At 43.6% G+C, this 16,349-nt stretch overlaps 1 protein-coding gene across 1 annotated transcript in view; it reads right to left on the reverse strand.

Annotated features, from left to right (window-relative positions):
* The window catches only part of BAG5 (BAG cochaperone 5), a 35,181-nt gene that overhangs the window by 18,224 nt on the left and 608 nt on the right, over positions 1–16,349 (reverse strand). The gene's annotated exons all lie outside the window — the stretch shown is intronic.

Consider the following 16,349-nt stretch of genomic DNA (forward strand, 5'->3'; position numbering starts at 1 on the left):
AGAGTCTGTGTTCCGGGCTGTTCATCTGTACGGCTGTCAAATTCAGATTAATGTCTGTCTGTTCAACCACTGCGTCCTAATAAACATGAATGGGCCACATGCACATGACGGCTGCAGGGGCATGTGCAGACCAGACCACAGGTGTCAGTGCCTGTCTAAATGAACCCTAAAATAGCAAGCCTTATCCCAAGAGCCTGCAGGCTTCCATACTGTGTACAAAGAAACATTGGGTGTGTTGTCATTAGGGGACCAGCTGCAGGGATCAGGAAGAGACGGTCAGCTCCTGATGATGTAAAAGAAAATGATGGTGGCACAGGACAGAACCTTGAGTAGGGGAGTAGTGTATGAGAAGAAAATGATGGTGGCCCAGGACAGAACCTTGAGTAGGGGAGTAGTGTATGAGAAGAAAATGATGGTGGCCCAGGACAGAACCTTGAGTAGGGGAGTGGTGTGTAAGAAGAAAATTATGGTGGCACAGGACAGAACCTTGAGTAGGGGAGTGGTGTGTAAGAAGAAAATGATGGTGGCACAGGACAGAACCTTGAGTAGGGGAGTAGTGTATGAGAAGAAAATGATGGTGGCTCAGGACAGAACCTTGAGTAGGGGAGTAGTGTATGAGAAGAAAATGATGGTGGCCCAGGACAGAACCTTGAGTAGGGGAGTGGTGTGTAAGAAGAAAATTATGGTGGCACAGGACAGAACCTTGAGTAGGGGAGTGGTGTGTAAGAAGAAAATGATGGTGGCACAGGACAGAACCTTGAATAGGGGAGGTGTGAGAAGAAAATTATGGTGACATAGGACAGAACCTTGAGTACGGGAGTGGTGTGCAAGAAGAAAATGATGGTGACATAGGACAGAACCTTGAATAGGGGAGAGGTGTGTGAGAAGAAAATGATGGTGACACAGGACAGAACCTTGAGTAGGGGAGTGGTGTGTAAGAAGAAAATTATGGTGACACAGGACAGAACCTTGAGTAGGGGAGTGGTGTGTAAGAAGAAAATGATGGTGGCACAGGGCAGAACCTTGAGTAGGGGAGTGGTGTGTGAGAAGAAAATGATGGTGGCACAGGACAGAACCTTGAGTAGGGGAGTGGTGTGTGAGAAGAATATTATGGTGGCACAGGACAGAACCTTGAGTAGGGGAATGGTATGTGAGAAAATGATGGTGGCACAGGACAGAACCTTGAGTAGGGGAGTGGTGTGTGAGAAGAAAATGATGGTGACATAGGACAGAACCTTGAGTAGGGGAGTGGTGTGTGAGAAGAAAATGATGGTGGCACAGGACAGAACCTTAAGTAGGGAAGTGGTGTGTGAAGAAAATTATGGTGGCACAGGACAGAACCTTGAGTAGGGGAGTGGAGTGTGAGAAGAAAATGATGGTGGCACAGGACAGAACCTTGAGTAGGGAAGTGGTGTGAGAAGAAAATGATGGTGGCACAGGACAGAACCTTGAGTAGGGGAGTGGTGTGTGAAGAAAATGATGGTGGCACAGGACAGAACCTTGAGTAGGGGAGTGGTGTGTGAAGAAAATGATGGTGGCACAGGACAGAACCTTGAGTAGGGGAGTGGTGTGTGAAGAAAATGATGGTGGCACAGGACAGAACCTTGAGTAGGGGAGTGGTGTGTGAAGAAAATGATGGTGGCACAGGACAGAACCTTGAGTAGGGGAGTGGTGTGTGAAGAAAATGATGGTGGCACAGGACAGAACCTTGAGTAGGGGAGTGGTGTGTGAGGACAACACAGAATCTGCTAAGCTTGTAAGTATATTTATTCAGCGTGACAACAACAGTAAATGTAAATGTTTAAAGGATATTGAAGTTCCCTTTTAGGTGATCTGTTACTTTGATAATATTAGGGCATCTGTGTTCAGGCTTATTCTTATAATAATGCATGTATTAATCTGCAATGGCATACAGGTCAGGTGTGTTCCATTAATGAAACACCACATTTAAAATGGCTTGGATGGAAAGCTGAAAGTACTGAAAATGCACCAGGCACAACTTTATTAAGGTGCTCCACAATGTATCGTGGTGGGTATGGGCCTTACTGAAAACAATGGATTCGTTTTCCAGCCCTTAATACTGCAGCTATTCTGCTTTTTAATTGCTACTCTGATTAGTGCTTAAAGTGATATTAAAAGCATCTTTTTTTCCCCAGTAACAAACATGCTATACTTACCTGCTCTGTGTAGTGGTTTTGCACAGAGCAGCCCAAATCCTCCTCTTTTCGGGTCCCCCCACCGGCGCTCCTGGCCCCTCCCTCAAGTGCCCCCAGAGCAAGCAGCTTGCTAAGGGGGCATCCAGGCCGTCTCGCTCCCGAGCTGCTGCTCTGTGTGTCCATTCACAAACATTTGTGGCTTGGTCCCATCCCCCCTCTTCTCAATGGCTGTGATTGACCGCAGCGGGAGTCAATGAGGAAGGAGAGTCTCCAGAGAGCCGAGACTCTCGTGCACATCGCTGGATCGTAATAGAGCTCATGTATTAAGGGGACTGGGGGGATGCTGCACACAGAAGGTTTTTTACCGTCATGCATAAAACACACGAAGGTAAAAACCTTGAGCCTTAACCACTACATTTTTTCACCCTAATGCATTCTCTGCATTAAAGGTAAAATAAAGCTTCCCCCCAGTCCCCCTCTAAATAATTACCTGAGTGTGATTGCGGTCCAGCACTGTGCGTAAGAGCAGGTGCGTCGCTTTCTCTTTTTCCTCACTTGACATGGAAGCTGCAGCAAGAACCTTTGGCACCTATCAATGAAATCCTGTGAGGATGGAGTGGGATACGTGACCGAGCCGCACTCTGTGTGTCAATAGACGCACACAGCCTGGCTCAAGAATGAGCCCGCATGTCTGCACAACTATTGAACAGAATAGGTAAGTACAATATGATTGTTATTTAAAAACAAAAAAGTTTAACTTTACAATCACTTTAAGTGTACCAAACCACAGGAATTAAAAGCATTATGAGGGTAAATTTCCACACCGAATCTGAAACTTCACACACATATGATGATTACTGAAAGCTTTACATACAGAAAGCTCTCTCGTATATTAAGTATAATCTCCTGTCCTGTAATAATGATAGTATATACATCATCTCTGCAAAGCTTTAACATGTCAGCACTAGCAATGGAATGTACCACGTTAAATTTTATAATACAGAAACAACTTTCTTACGTGAATTTTCAGCCCTCACTGGAAATGTTATTCCTTACCTACCTGTAAAAACAACAGGTATTGCCGTATGTGTGACAGGGCACTGCCTTGGTGCTTAGGGGTATCCCCGATTGTGCTATCAGTACAGCTAACCAGGACCAGTCAGTGAAGCTTCCGCCGCACTCAAGGAGATGCTTCCACCAAGAGCTATGTGCTGTAAGGCAAGCTTGAACTCTACTAGGAATATAAATAGACCTATGTCTGGATTCTACCTGAAAGAGGCTGAGCTTGTTCTGTGAGATTTGGGTAATATCTTGGTCAGGGTGGAGCGCAGCATTATTTTTGGCACAGGATCTGTTCAGCTGCTCAGGTAGGAATGATGACTTTTGCTCACATTAATTCATGGTGAGAAAAATAGAAAACAGATGAATATAAATGCCTGCAGCTGTCTCTTCTCTAATAGTAAATGCCCTGCTTGATAATACATATTTAAAAGGATAAGTTCAGCTTTGGGAACACGCTGCTCCCTGATCCCCCTCCCCCTTCCAGATCTTCTCCCCACACTCACCGTCACAATCCAAAACAAGCAAGGCCATACAGGGCTCTGGTCACAGGGCCACGTCATTCATTCACAGAGTTCTGGGAATTAATGAACTATAAGCCTCACAGCTGCCGCCCTCGGAAAACTGTCATCAGTATCAAAAGGTGTTTTGTATATCTGTGAGATCAGGCACAGACATAAATCAGTGGACTGGCAAAGATCAAGGAAGAAGACACTAGCTGCCAATTACTTTCTAAAAAAAAAAAATCGTAAAAAAAATTGCAACCCGCAGGGAAGGAGGAACAGTATACTAAAAGTAATTCTAGTGGTTGAAAGCGGAGCTCCACCCAAAAGGGGAAGTTCCGTTTTAAAGACTGGTCCCCCACTCCCCATTAAGGATTGGAACCTTTAGGGAGCGGGAAGGAGGGGGGGGGGGGCGATCGGAAGCGGGAGCTGTCCTCCCCCCTCCCTCCCCATAGTCTTCTGGGACACGTTACAGGTGCAGTGGGCACCCAGCTGTGAAGCAGCAAGCTGTCAGTCGGGTGCTCACACTACAGATGCCGCCACCAGGCCTGTGGGGAGGAACAGGTGAGTGGCTGTTTATTAACCACTTGAGCTCCAGAGGATTTACCCCCCTTAATGACCAGGCCTCTTTTTGCTACTCGGCGCTGCACTAATTCAACTAATTGCGCGGTCATGCAATGCTGCACCCAAACGAAATTTACGTGCTTTTTTTCACACAAATAGAGCTTTCTTTCGGTGGTATTTGATCATCTGTGCGCTTTTTATTTTTCAACTAACTTTCAGCTATAAACAAAAAAAGGCCAAAAATTTTGAAGAACAATATTTTTACTTTGAGCTATAAAAAATATATAGTAAACTCAAAGTTTGTTTTAAATTTAGGCCAAAATGTATTCTGCTACATGTTTTTGGTAAAAAAAAATCCCAATAAGTGTATATTGATTGCTTTGTGTGAAAGTTATAGCGTCTACAAACTATGGTATAGATACTGCAATTTACACCATTTTTCTGCTATACAGCGCTGCGCTAGTTTAATGGACAATTGCGCGGTCATGCAATACGGTACATAAATGAAATTTACATCCTTTTTTCCCCACAAATTGAGCTTTCTTTTGGTGGTATTTGATCACATGTGCGGTTTTTATTTTTTGCGCTATAAAAAAAAGGCTGACAATTTTGAGGGAAAAAAAAACAATATTTTGGACTTTTTGCTATAAAACATGTCCAGTAAAAAAAATGCAAAAATCAAATTTAGTCATAAATTTCTGCCAAAATGCATTCTGCGACATGTCTTTGCTAAACAAAAAACCCAATATGTGTAAATTAATTGATTTACGTGAAAGTTATAGCGTTTACAAATGGCGGGAAAGATACTGGGATTTTTAGGGGTTTTTTTTATACTAATAATGGCCGCGATCAGCAAATTATGGCGGCGATCAGTGACTTATGGCAGCGACCAGCGACTTATGGCGGGACTGCGGCGGACATTCTGACATTGGCGGGTACTGACTTGGGGTCACTGACATCCCCAAAAACACTAATACAGTGATCAGTGCAAAAAAAAAAAAAAAAAACACTGACACTGTACTAATGGCACTGGGGAGGAAGGGGTTAACTTTATTTTGCAGGGAAGGGTTATCTGTGTGAGGGGAGTGTGTTGCTAGGGGGCGGGGGTGTGTGCTGCACGGGACACCGCTGATCGAGAGAGAGAAACTCTTCTTTCTCGATCAGCTCGTCCTCGAGCTGTCAGGGAAGTGACAGACAGCACAGCTACTTCAGCTGTGCTGTCTGTCAGTGTTTGCCGCCGATCGCCGGGAAACAGCCAGTAAGGACCGGCTGTGACCCGGTGACTGACATCCGTGGCGGTGATCGGCGGGACAGATAGGGCGGCGGCGCGCCTCGCGCGCACCCAGTTTACAAAACACACGTTTTAAAACGTGGGTTTTGCCTGCCCGTGCCGCCGTATTTCTACAGTGGCAGGGCGGCAAGTGGTTAAAAAGTACATTTTTGTAGCTGCTGACTGTATTTCTTTACAGTATGACTGGAGCTCCCCTTTAAATTAAAAAAACAAAAAAAACACATGTCATACTTACCTGCCCTGTATAGTGGTTTTGCACAGAGCAGCCCAGATCCTCCTCTATTTGGGTCCCCCAATGGCACTCCTGACCCCTCCATCCTGTTGGGTGCCCCTACAACAAGCAGTTTGCTAAAGGGGCACCCGAGCATGTACACTCCTCAGCCGCTGCTCTGTGCGTCCATTCACACACAAAGCTAAGGCTCGGCCCCACCCCCTCCCTCTTATCATTGGCTTACTGGCTGTGACTGACAGCAGTGGGAGCCAATGGCTCCAGCTGCTCTCTCAGCCAACAAGGAGAGGGAGTCCCAAGACAGCCGAGACTCCAGTACACATATCTGGATCGAAAGGGAGCTTAGGTGAGTATTAGGAGGGGCTGGGGAGGATGCTGCACAGAGAAGGTTTTTTTTACCTTTGTGCATAGAATGCAGTACTGTCAAGGTAAAATCAAGTCAGGCTGAGCTCTGCTTAGCCATTTACAGGAAGCTTTGTATTTCATGAATGAATAAAAAGCTTCCTCTGATTGGAAGAAATCATGATGCCTTCCACCTGCCTCAGCCAATCAGAAAAAGCCTTGTATAAAAAAATATAAGGTGTCTTATTATCGAAGACTTGATTGTGTCCTTGAAGTTCCTGTAATGCTGCCAAACACAGTACTGCATATTGTATGTAGCTGATGTTACATACAGTTCAGCTGACAACCACTGAATGTGTTAAAGAAGGAAATAGTTTGTTTGGACCAGCACGGTCGACATTAACTAATTAAAGTTCACTAAAACCTGGAGTTAGGCTTTAAACAAAACATGTGCAAAATAATTTTGTAACCATACACAGTCACTATACAGAACACAGAAAGCTTCATCATATCGAGTAAGGTGTATAAATTATTGGCCTTTTTTGACAATATGCCCCAATTCCTTACGGAACCTCATATCACCCTACCCAAACTAACACCCACCTTGGAGGAATTCCAGGATCTCCTCCAGGAGGAATTGCACTAAATTTTGACAAATCCCCAAGCAACAGTAGCTTAATGCCCACAGAAGTTCATATTCGTATGTCAACAGAATATGCAAAAAGGAAATAAATACCGCAAAAATTGAAAATGAATGATAGATTGAAAAAGATAGCAGGACCAACCCCAAAACATTCTTCAAATATATTAATAGTAAAAAGGTTCGGTCCGAGCATGTAGGCCCTTTACAAAATAATCTAAAGTGGGTGACTGGGGACAAAGAGAAGGCAAATTTATCAAATACCTTCTTCAGCTCTGTGTATACAAAGGAGCATGGGGGAGCTCTTGTCCGTAAAGGGCATGGTATTGACACAGCTCCAGATGATCCACATTGGCTCACAATTGATATGATCCAAAAATATTTAGGCAGAATAAAGGTGAATAAAGCACCCGGGCCAGATGGCATACACCCACGGGTCCTTAAAGAACTGAGCTGTCATTTCAAAGCCATTGTTTCTAATCTTTAAGGACTCGTTAATGACTGGCATAGTACCATTGGATTGGTGTAAGGCCACTGTGGTGCCAATATTTAAAAAGGGGTCAAAATCTTTACCAAGTATTTACAGACCTATTAGTTTAACTTCTATAGTTGGGAAGATACTGGAGAGTTTAATAAAAGACCACATACAGTATTTCACAGAAGTGAGTACACCCCTCACATTTTTTAAAATATTTTATTATATCTTTTCATGTGACAACACTGAAGAAATGACACTTTGCCACAATGTAAAGTAGTCAGTGTGCAGCTTGTATAAGTGTAAATTTGCTGTCCCCTCAAAATAACAACACACAGCCATTAATGTCTAAACCGCTGGCAACAAAAAGTGAGTGCAACCCTAAGTGAAAATGTCCAAATTGGGCCCAAAGTGTCAATATTTTGTGTGGCCACCATTATTTTCCAGCACTGCCTTAACCCTCTTGGGCATGGAATTCACCAGAGCTTCACAGGTTGCCACTGGAGCTGGTGGATGTTAGGGACCTTGCGCTCCTCCACCTTCCGTTTGAGGATGCCCCACAAATGCTCAATAGGGTTTAGGTCGGGAGAAATGCTTGGCCAGTCCATCACCTTTACCCTCAGCTTCTTTAGCAAGGCAATGGTTGTCTTGGAGGTGTGTTTGGGGTCGTTATTTTGGAATACTGAACTGCGGCCCAGTCTCCGAAGGAAGGGAATCATGCTCTGCTTCAGTATGTCACAGTACATGTTGGCATTCATGATTCCCTCAATGAAGTGTAGTTTTCCAGTGCCGGCAGCATTCGTGCAGCCTCAGACCATGACACTCCCACCACCATGCTTAACTGTAGGCAAGACACACTTCTTTGTACTCCTCACCTGGTTGCCGCCACACACGCTTGCCCCCATCTGAACCAAATAAGTTTATCTTGGTCTCATCAGACCACAGGACATGGTTCCAGTAATCAATGTCCTTAGTCTACTTGTCTTCAGCAAACTGTTTGCGGGCTTTCTTGTGCATCATCTTTAACCGTTTCAATACCGTGCAATTTTACACCTTCCTGCCCAGGCCATTTTTCAGGTTTCAGCGCTCTCACACTTTGAATGACAATTGCGCGGTCATACAACATTGTACCCAAACTAAAATTTTATCATTTTCTTCACACAACTAGAGCTTGCTTTTGGTGGTATTTAATCACCGCTGGGGTTTTTATTTTTTGCTAAATTAACAAAAAAAGACCAAAAATTTTGAAAAAAACCCCAAATTATTCTTTGTTTCTGTTATAAAAGTTTACAAATAAATAATTGTTCTTCATAAATGTAGGCCGAGATGTATTCTACTACATGTCTTTGGTGAAAATAACCCAAATTAGGATGTATTTTTTAGTTTGTAGGAAAGTTATACAGTTCACAAACTATGGTATAGATCTGAGTATTGATCAATCCTGAAGTACTGACGGCAATCTAATTTCTTGAGGTCCAAGAATGTCAGAATAGTACAGATATCCCCAAATGACCCCTTTTTGCAGAGTAGACAGTCCGACGTACTTCATAAGAGGCATGGCGAGTTTTTTGAAGTTGTATTTTTTTGTCATAATTTTTCGGAAAATTAAAAAAATTATTTTCACTATTTTTTTTTTTTTACATACTGTCACCAGTGCAGTACAGCGTCATCATATAACTGGCATGGCGGTGATCAGGGACACTGACTGGTGACAGTATGAAAAAAAAATATATATATATTTTTTTTTTTTTTTTTTTTATTACATTTTTTATATTTTTTTTAAGATTTTTTTTTCATATTTTATTATGACCAAAGTAGTACAATGTTACCATAGTAACATTGTACTACTTTGGGGAAGTGATCAGTATTTTTTTTTTTTTTTTTTTTGTTTACACAATTTGCTTATAGCAAAGAATTACTTTGCTATAAGCAAGCATTTAGCTGAATGAAATCGATTCATTCAGTTTTTTTGTTTTTTTTTTTGTGCTTAGCTGTGATTTGGTCACAGCTAATCACATGACATGTGCATGTGATTAGCTGTGACCACTGACAGCTAGGCACTAGTATACAATGGATGGCATCATGAATGAAGCCATCAATTGTATACAACTGTCATGTGACCTGCTGTGATTGGTCACAGCAGGTCACATGGTACCAGCAACGGGAGCCGGTACTCGGATCTGTCATCGGCCGAGTCCGAGGTGCATGGCCGGTGACAGATCGCACTGCTGCGCCGCTCTGCATTAGCGCAAACTGCGCATGTGCGGGAGCACGCCAAATGGCGTGCACCCGGAGTGCAGAGACAGTTTTGAAGCCGCCAAACAACCATTGGCAGGGCGGCTAATGGTTAAAAGAGGCTTCCTTCTGGGATGACAGCCATGCAGACCAATTTGATGCAGTGTGCGGCGTATGGTCTGAGCACTGACAGGCTGACCCCCCCACCCCTTCAACCTCTGCAGCAATGATGGCAGCACTCATTTGTTTATTTCCCAAAGACAACCTCTGGATAGGACACTGAGCACGTACACTCAACTTCTTTGGTCGACCATGGCAAGGCCTGTTCTGAGTGGAAGCTGTCCTGTTAAACTGCTGTATGGTCTTGGTCACCGTGCTGCAGCTCAGTTTCAGGGTCTTGGCAATCTTCTTATAGCTTAGGCCATCTTTATGTAGAGCAGCAATTCTTTTTTTCAGATCCTCACAGAGTTCTTTGCCATGAAGTGCCATGTTGAACTTTCAGTGACCAGTATGAGAGAGTGAGAGTGGTAACACAAACTTTAACACACCTGCTCCCCATTCACACCTGAGACCTTGTAACACTACCGAGTCACATGACACTGGGGAGGGAAAATGGCTAACACTCACTACTTTACATTGTAGCAAAGTGTCATTTCTTCAGTGTTGTCACATAATATAATAAAATATTTACAACAATGTGAGGGGTGTACTCACTTCTGTGAGACACTGTAGAGGAGTTCTTGCTGGAAAAAAATATTTTAAGCAACAGACAGCATGGATTCATGAAAGATAGAAGTTGTCAAACAGATCTGATTTCTTTTTATTAAGTGAGCAAAACCTTGGACAGAGGGGTGGTGGTGGACGTGGTATACTTGGACAGAGGGGTGGCGGTGGACGTGGTATACTTGGACAGAGGGGTGGCGGTGGACGTGGTATACTTGGACAGAGGGGTGGCGGTGGACGTGGTATACTTGGACAGAGGGGTGGCGGTGGACGTGGTATACTTGGATTTTGCAAAAGCATTTGACACTTCCCCACACACGGCTAATATGTAAGGTAAAGTCTATGGGCTTAGAAAAATCTGTATGTAATTGGATAGAAAACTGGCCAAAAGATGGTATTCAGAGAGTAGTGGTTAATGATTCATACTCTGAATGGGGTGTCAGTGGTGTACCCCAAGGTTCAGTGTTGGGACCCTTACTTTTTAATACATTTATAAACGATATAGGGTCTGGGATTAAAAATCCCATTTCAGTCTTTGCAGGTGACACCAAGCTGTGCAGTGGAATAACGTCCTTACAGAATGTCTTCAATTTACAAGATGACCTCAATGCTCTGTGTAATTTGGCAACTATATGGCAAATGAGGTTTGATGTTGATAAATGTAAGGTTCTGCACTTGGGGGCTAAGAATATGCATGCATCGTACATACTGGGGGGGGGGGGGTACAACTGGGGGAATCAATGGTGGAGAAGGATCTGGGAGTTCTGGTAGATCACAAGCTTAATAATGGCATGGAATGCCAAGCTGCGGTTTCTAAAGCGAGCAAAATCCTCTCTTGTATTAAAAGAAGTATAGACTCCAAAGAGAGAGATATCATATTACCCCGGTACAAATCATTAGTAACACCTCATCTGGAATATGCAGTTCAGTTTTAATAATAAGAACATTAGGGAACTGGAGAAAGTACAGAGAAGGGCAACTAAACTGATAAGAGGCATGGAGGAGATCAGCTATGAGGAAAGATTAGAGGAAGTGAATTTATTCTCTCTTGAGAAGAAGAGATTAAGAGGGGATATGATCAACATGTATAATACATAAGGGGGGATATGATCTCCATGTATAATACATAAGGGGGGATATGATCTCCATGTATAATACATAAAGGGGGGATATGATCTCCATGTATAATACATAAAGGGGGGATATGATCTCCATGTATAATACATAAGGGGGGATATGATCTCCATGTATAATACATAAGGGGGGATATGATCTCCATGTATAATACATAAAGGGGGGATATGATCTCCATGTATAATACATAAAGGGGGGATATGATCTCCATGTATAATACATAAAGGGGGGATATGATCTCCATGTATAATACATAAGGGGGGATATGATCTCCATGTATAAATACATAAGGGGGGATGTGATCACCATGTATAATACATAAGGGGGGATGTGATCACCATGTATAATACATAAGGGGGGATATGATCTCCATGTATAATACATAAGGGGGGATATGATCTCCATGTATAAATACATAAGGGGGGATGTGATCTCCATGTATAATACATAAGGGGGATATGATCTCCATGTATAATACATAAGGGGGGATATGATCTCCATGTATAATACATAAGGGGGGATATGATCTCCATGTATAATACATAAGGGGGGATATGATCTCCATGTATAATACATAAGGGGGGATATGATCTCCATGTATAATACATATGGGGGGATATGATCTCCATGTATAATACATAAGGGGGATATGATCACCATGTATAATACATAAGGGGGGGATATGATCTCCATGTATAATACATAAGGGGGATATGATCAACATGTATAAATACATCAGTGGTTCATATAGTGAACTCAGTGTAGAGTTATTCACCTTGAGGTCATCACAGAGGACAAGGGGGCACTCTTTACATCTGGAGGAAAAGAAATTTAATCTCCAAACACGGAAAGGTTTCTTCACAGTAAGAGCTGTGAAAATGTGGAATAGACTCCCTCAAGAGTTGGTTCTGGCCAGCTCAGTGGATTGCTTTAAAAAAGTCCTGGATTCTTTCCTACATACACAGAATAGAACTGATTACTAACATTTATAGGTAAAGTTGGTCCAGGGAATATCCGATTGCCTCTCAAGGGATCAGGAAGGAATTTTTTTCCACTGCAGGAGCAAATTGGATCATGCTTTGTTGAGTTATTTGCCTTCCTCTGGATCAACTGTGGGTGTAGGAGTATAACTTTTTTTTTTTTTTTTTTTTTTTTGATGGTTGAACTGGATGGACTTTTGTCTTTTTTCAGCCAGACTATGTGAGAAAATATATTTTACATGGTTTTGAAGGGCAGCAGTTCTGAAAATGAACGTCCTCCCACATCTCATGTATGTCTTCCAAGCTATTCCAATACTTCTGCCCAGGTCTTTCCAAAATGTCTTGGTATGCTGACACCTTAAGAGATCCCTTCACTGGGCCTAAGGGGCCAAACCCAACCCTTGAATAAACAACCCCACACCATAATCCTTCTCCACCAAACTCTACACTTGGTACAGTGCAGTCAGGCAAATACCGTTCTCCTGGCAACCACCAAACCCAGACACGTCCATTGGAGAGGCGTGATTCGTCAGTCCAGAGAATACGTCTCCACTGCTCTAGAGTCCAGTGGCGGCGTGCTTTACACCACTGCATCCAACGCTTTGCATTGCACTTGGTGATGTAAGGCTTGGATGAAGCTGCTTGGCCATGGAAACATTTCATGAAGCTCTCTATGCACTGTTGTTGTGCTAACTGAAGACCACACGAAGAGTGGAGGTCTGTAGCTATTGACTCTGCAGACAGTTGGTGACTTTTGCTCACTGTGCTCTTCAGCATGCGCTGACCCTGCTCTGTCATTTTACGTGGTCTACCACTTGGTGGCTGAGTTGCTGTTGTTCCCAGTTGCTTCCACTTTGTTATAATACCACTAACAGTTGAGCGTTGACCATTTTGTAGCAAGGAAATTTCGCAGATGGACTTATTGAACAGGTGCCAACCTATCACGGTACCACGCTTGAATTCACTGAGTTCCTGAGAGCACCCCATTCTTTCACACGTTTGTAGAAGCAGTCTGCATGCCTAGTTGCTTGATTTTATACACCTGTGGCCATGGAGGTGATTGTAACACCTGAATCCAATGATTTGGAGGGGTGTCCCAATACTTTTGGCAATATAGTGTAGCTAAATGGATCAGATAACAAGGCTTATCAGAGGTTGGGGCGATTCCCCCATCCTCAGACGAAGGAGACCCCCGCTTAAGAGAATCCTCCTAAGAGGTTACAACAATTAATTTCAGGGAATGCAGTATCAGTCTAAGTTGTTATATACTGGAAGTTCTGTGAATAATGATGCACGTAAACGTGATCATTGTGTACTGGTACTTTCTTCTTTTTGTATTGTACAGTTTTACCTTTTGTGTTGTTAAAACTTTAATAAAAAACAACTGGAAAAGAAAAACTGAAAAATCACATTGATGTAAGTATCCAGACCCTTTATCTTCGTACTTTGTTGAAGTACCTTTGATAGCAATTACAGCTTTGAATCTTTTTGAGGGATTTTGTGTCATTCTTCTTTGCGAATCCTCTCAAAATCAGTGAGGTTGGATGGGGACCATTGGTGGGCAGCCATTTTCAGGTCTCTCTAGAGATGTTCAATAGGGTTCAAGTCTGGGCTCTGGCTGGGCCACTCCATGACATTCACAGAGTTGTCCCTAAGCCACTCCTGTGCTGTCTTGGCTGAGTGCTTAGGATCATTGTCACGATGGAAGGTGAACCTTCTGCCCAGGCTTGAGATCCTGAGCGCTGTGGAACAGGTTTTCATTGAGGATATCTCTGTACTTTGTTCCATTCACCTTTCCACCAACCCGGATTAGTCTTCCAGTCCCTGCTGCTAAAAATATCCCAACAGCATGATGCTGCCACCACCATGCTTCACTGTTGGGATGGTATTGGGCAGGTGATGAGCTGGGCTAGTATGCTCCAGACAGAACGTTTATAATTGAGGCCAGTTTAATCTTGGTTTCATCAGACCAGAGAATCTTGTTCCTCACCATCTGAGAATCCTTCAGGTGCTCTCTTTTGCAAACTCCAAGCGGGCTTTCATGTGCTTTGCAATGAGGAGAGGCTTCTGTCTAGCCACTCTGCCATAAAGCCTAGATCGGTGGTAGGGTGCAGTGATGGTTATCCTTTTGGAACTTTGTCTCATCTCCACATAGGATCTCTGGAGCTCAGAGTGACCATTGGGTTCTTGGTCACCCTACTTAGGCCCTTCTCCCCCGATTGCTCAGTCTGTAAGGGCGACCAGCAATTGGAAGAGTCCTTGTTGTGCCAAACTTCTTCCAATCGAGAATTATGAAGGCCACTGTGCTCTTGGGAACCTTTAGTGCAGCAGAAATTTTGTTGTCGCTTTCCCTGTGCCTTGTAATAATCCTGTCTCTGAGCTCTGCAGGCAGTTGCTTTGACCTCATGGCTTTTGCTCTGATACAGTATGCATTGTCAGCTGTGAGACCTTTTATAGAGATGTGTGTGCCTTTCCAAATCATGTCCAATCAATTTATTTTCCACAGGTGAATGCCAATCAAGGCCTAGAATCATCTCAGCAACAATCAATAGAAAAAGGAGGCCCCTGAGGCACCAGTTTTTCTGTTTTCATAAATTCACAGACATTTCTAAAATTCTGTTTTCACTCTGTCACTATGGGGTACTGAACGCAGATCAATGAGGGGAAAAAAAAAAAAAAGAATTTAACCACTTCAATACTGGGCACTTTCACCCCTTTCCTGCCTAATTTTTAGTTCTGTCGCACTTTGAATGACTTCTCCAGGGCGTCACCCATCCTCTGGAACTCCCTACCCCAATCTATCAGATTATCACCTACTCTACTTGCCTTTCAGCGATCACTGAAAACCTCTCTCTTCAGGGAAGCCTATCCTGCCTTCTGCTAATTCTGGAATCCTCTACTCTTCCAACCACTCCATCCCCCACAATGACTACCTACTGTACCATTGACCCCTCCCTCCTAGATTGTAAGCTCCAAGGAGCAGGACCCTCTAATCCCTCTTGTTTGGAACTGTATTGTTACTGTATTGTCTCCCACTATAATGTAAAGTGCTGAGCAAACCGTTGGCGCTATATAACTCCTGTATAATAATAATAATATTGCGCGGTCATGCAACACTGTATCCATATGAAATTTGTATCTTTTTTTAAGACAGAGCTTTCTTTTGGTGGTATTTATTCATCACTGGGTTTTTGTCAAACAAAAGAAAAAAAGACCAAAGATTTAAAAAAAACAAACCAACTCTTTTTCTTCGTTTCCGTTATAAAATTTTGCAAATATGTAATTTTTCTTCTTCAATGATGTGCGCAGATGAGGCTGCAAAGTCTTGACAACCTCGCCGGGTATCGTCTGTCTCTTCCTTACACAGTGTGTGAGGAAAGGAAATGCCGATAACGGGCGAGTCTGTTTATATGTGATTGGACACAGCTGATCACATGGTAGAGGGCCACTAGAATTGGCGCTTTACCGCAGTCTATGATTAGCTGTGTCCAAAGAACACAGCGGTCACAGGGCGTGGGGGAGGCGTGTTGTGGGAGGATGTCTATAGACGCCCTCCCAGAACAAGCGAACTGCGCTGTAGCCATCTTTCGGCCATACCAAATGTGATTAACCCCTTCATGCTGGCGCCTCGTGGCCCTTTAAGAGTTTCAGAAGCCTGGAGGTGGGGCTTAGGGTCATGTGACCGCCGTGACACATTGTCACATGATCGGGAAAGGTCCCGATCGAAAGAGGAGATTGGGACCTTTCCGTGAGTACCGGACATGTGTGCTGGGAGTGCACAGGGCGCGCGCTCGGCACATGTCCTTTTTAAATAGAACGCAAATGTGCGGCTGCTCGGCGTCTAGGCCCAGACAACGGGAGGCCGCACGTTTGCATTTGGCCGGTGTGAAGAGGTTAAACAACTGTAGCGTCAGGCTGCAACATAACAAAAACGAAAAAAGTGAAGGGGTCTGAATACTTTACGAACGCAGTGTACATCTGACCCCGCCAACGGCATTGGTCGCCTTGGGTGAACACC

Source organism: Staurois parvus, unplaced genomic scaffold (assembly GCF_062004578.1).
Source record: "Staurois parvus isolate SC_StPar_1 unplaced genomic scaffold, SC_StPar_1.0 ptg000978l, whole genome shotgun sequence".
NCBI classification, from domain to species: domain Eukaryota; kingdom Metazoa; phylum Chordata; class Amphibia; order Anura; family Ranidae; genus Staurois; species Staurois parvus.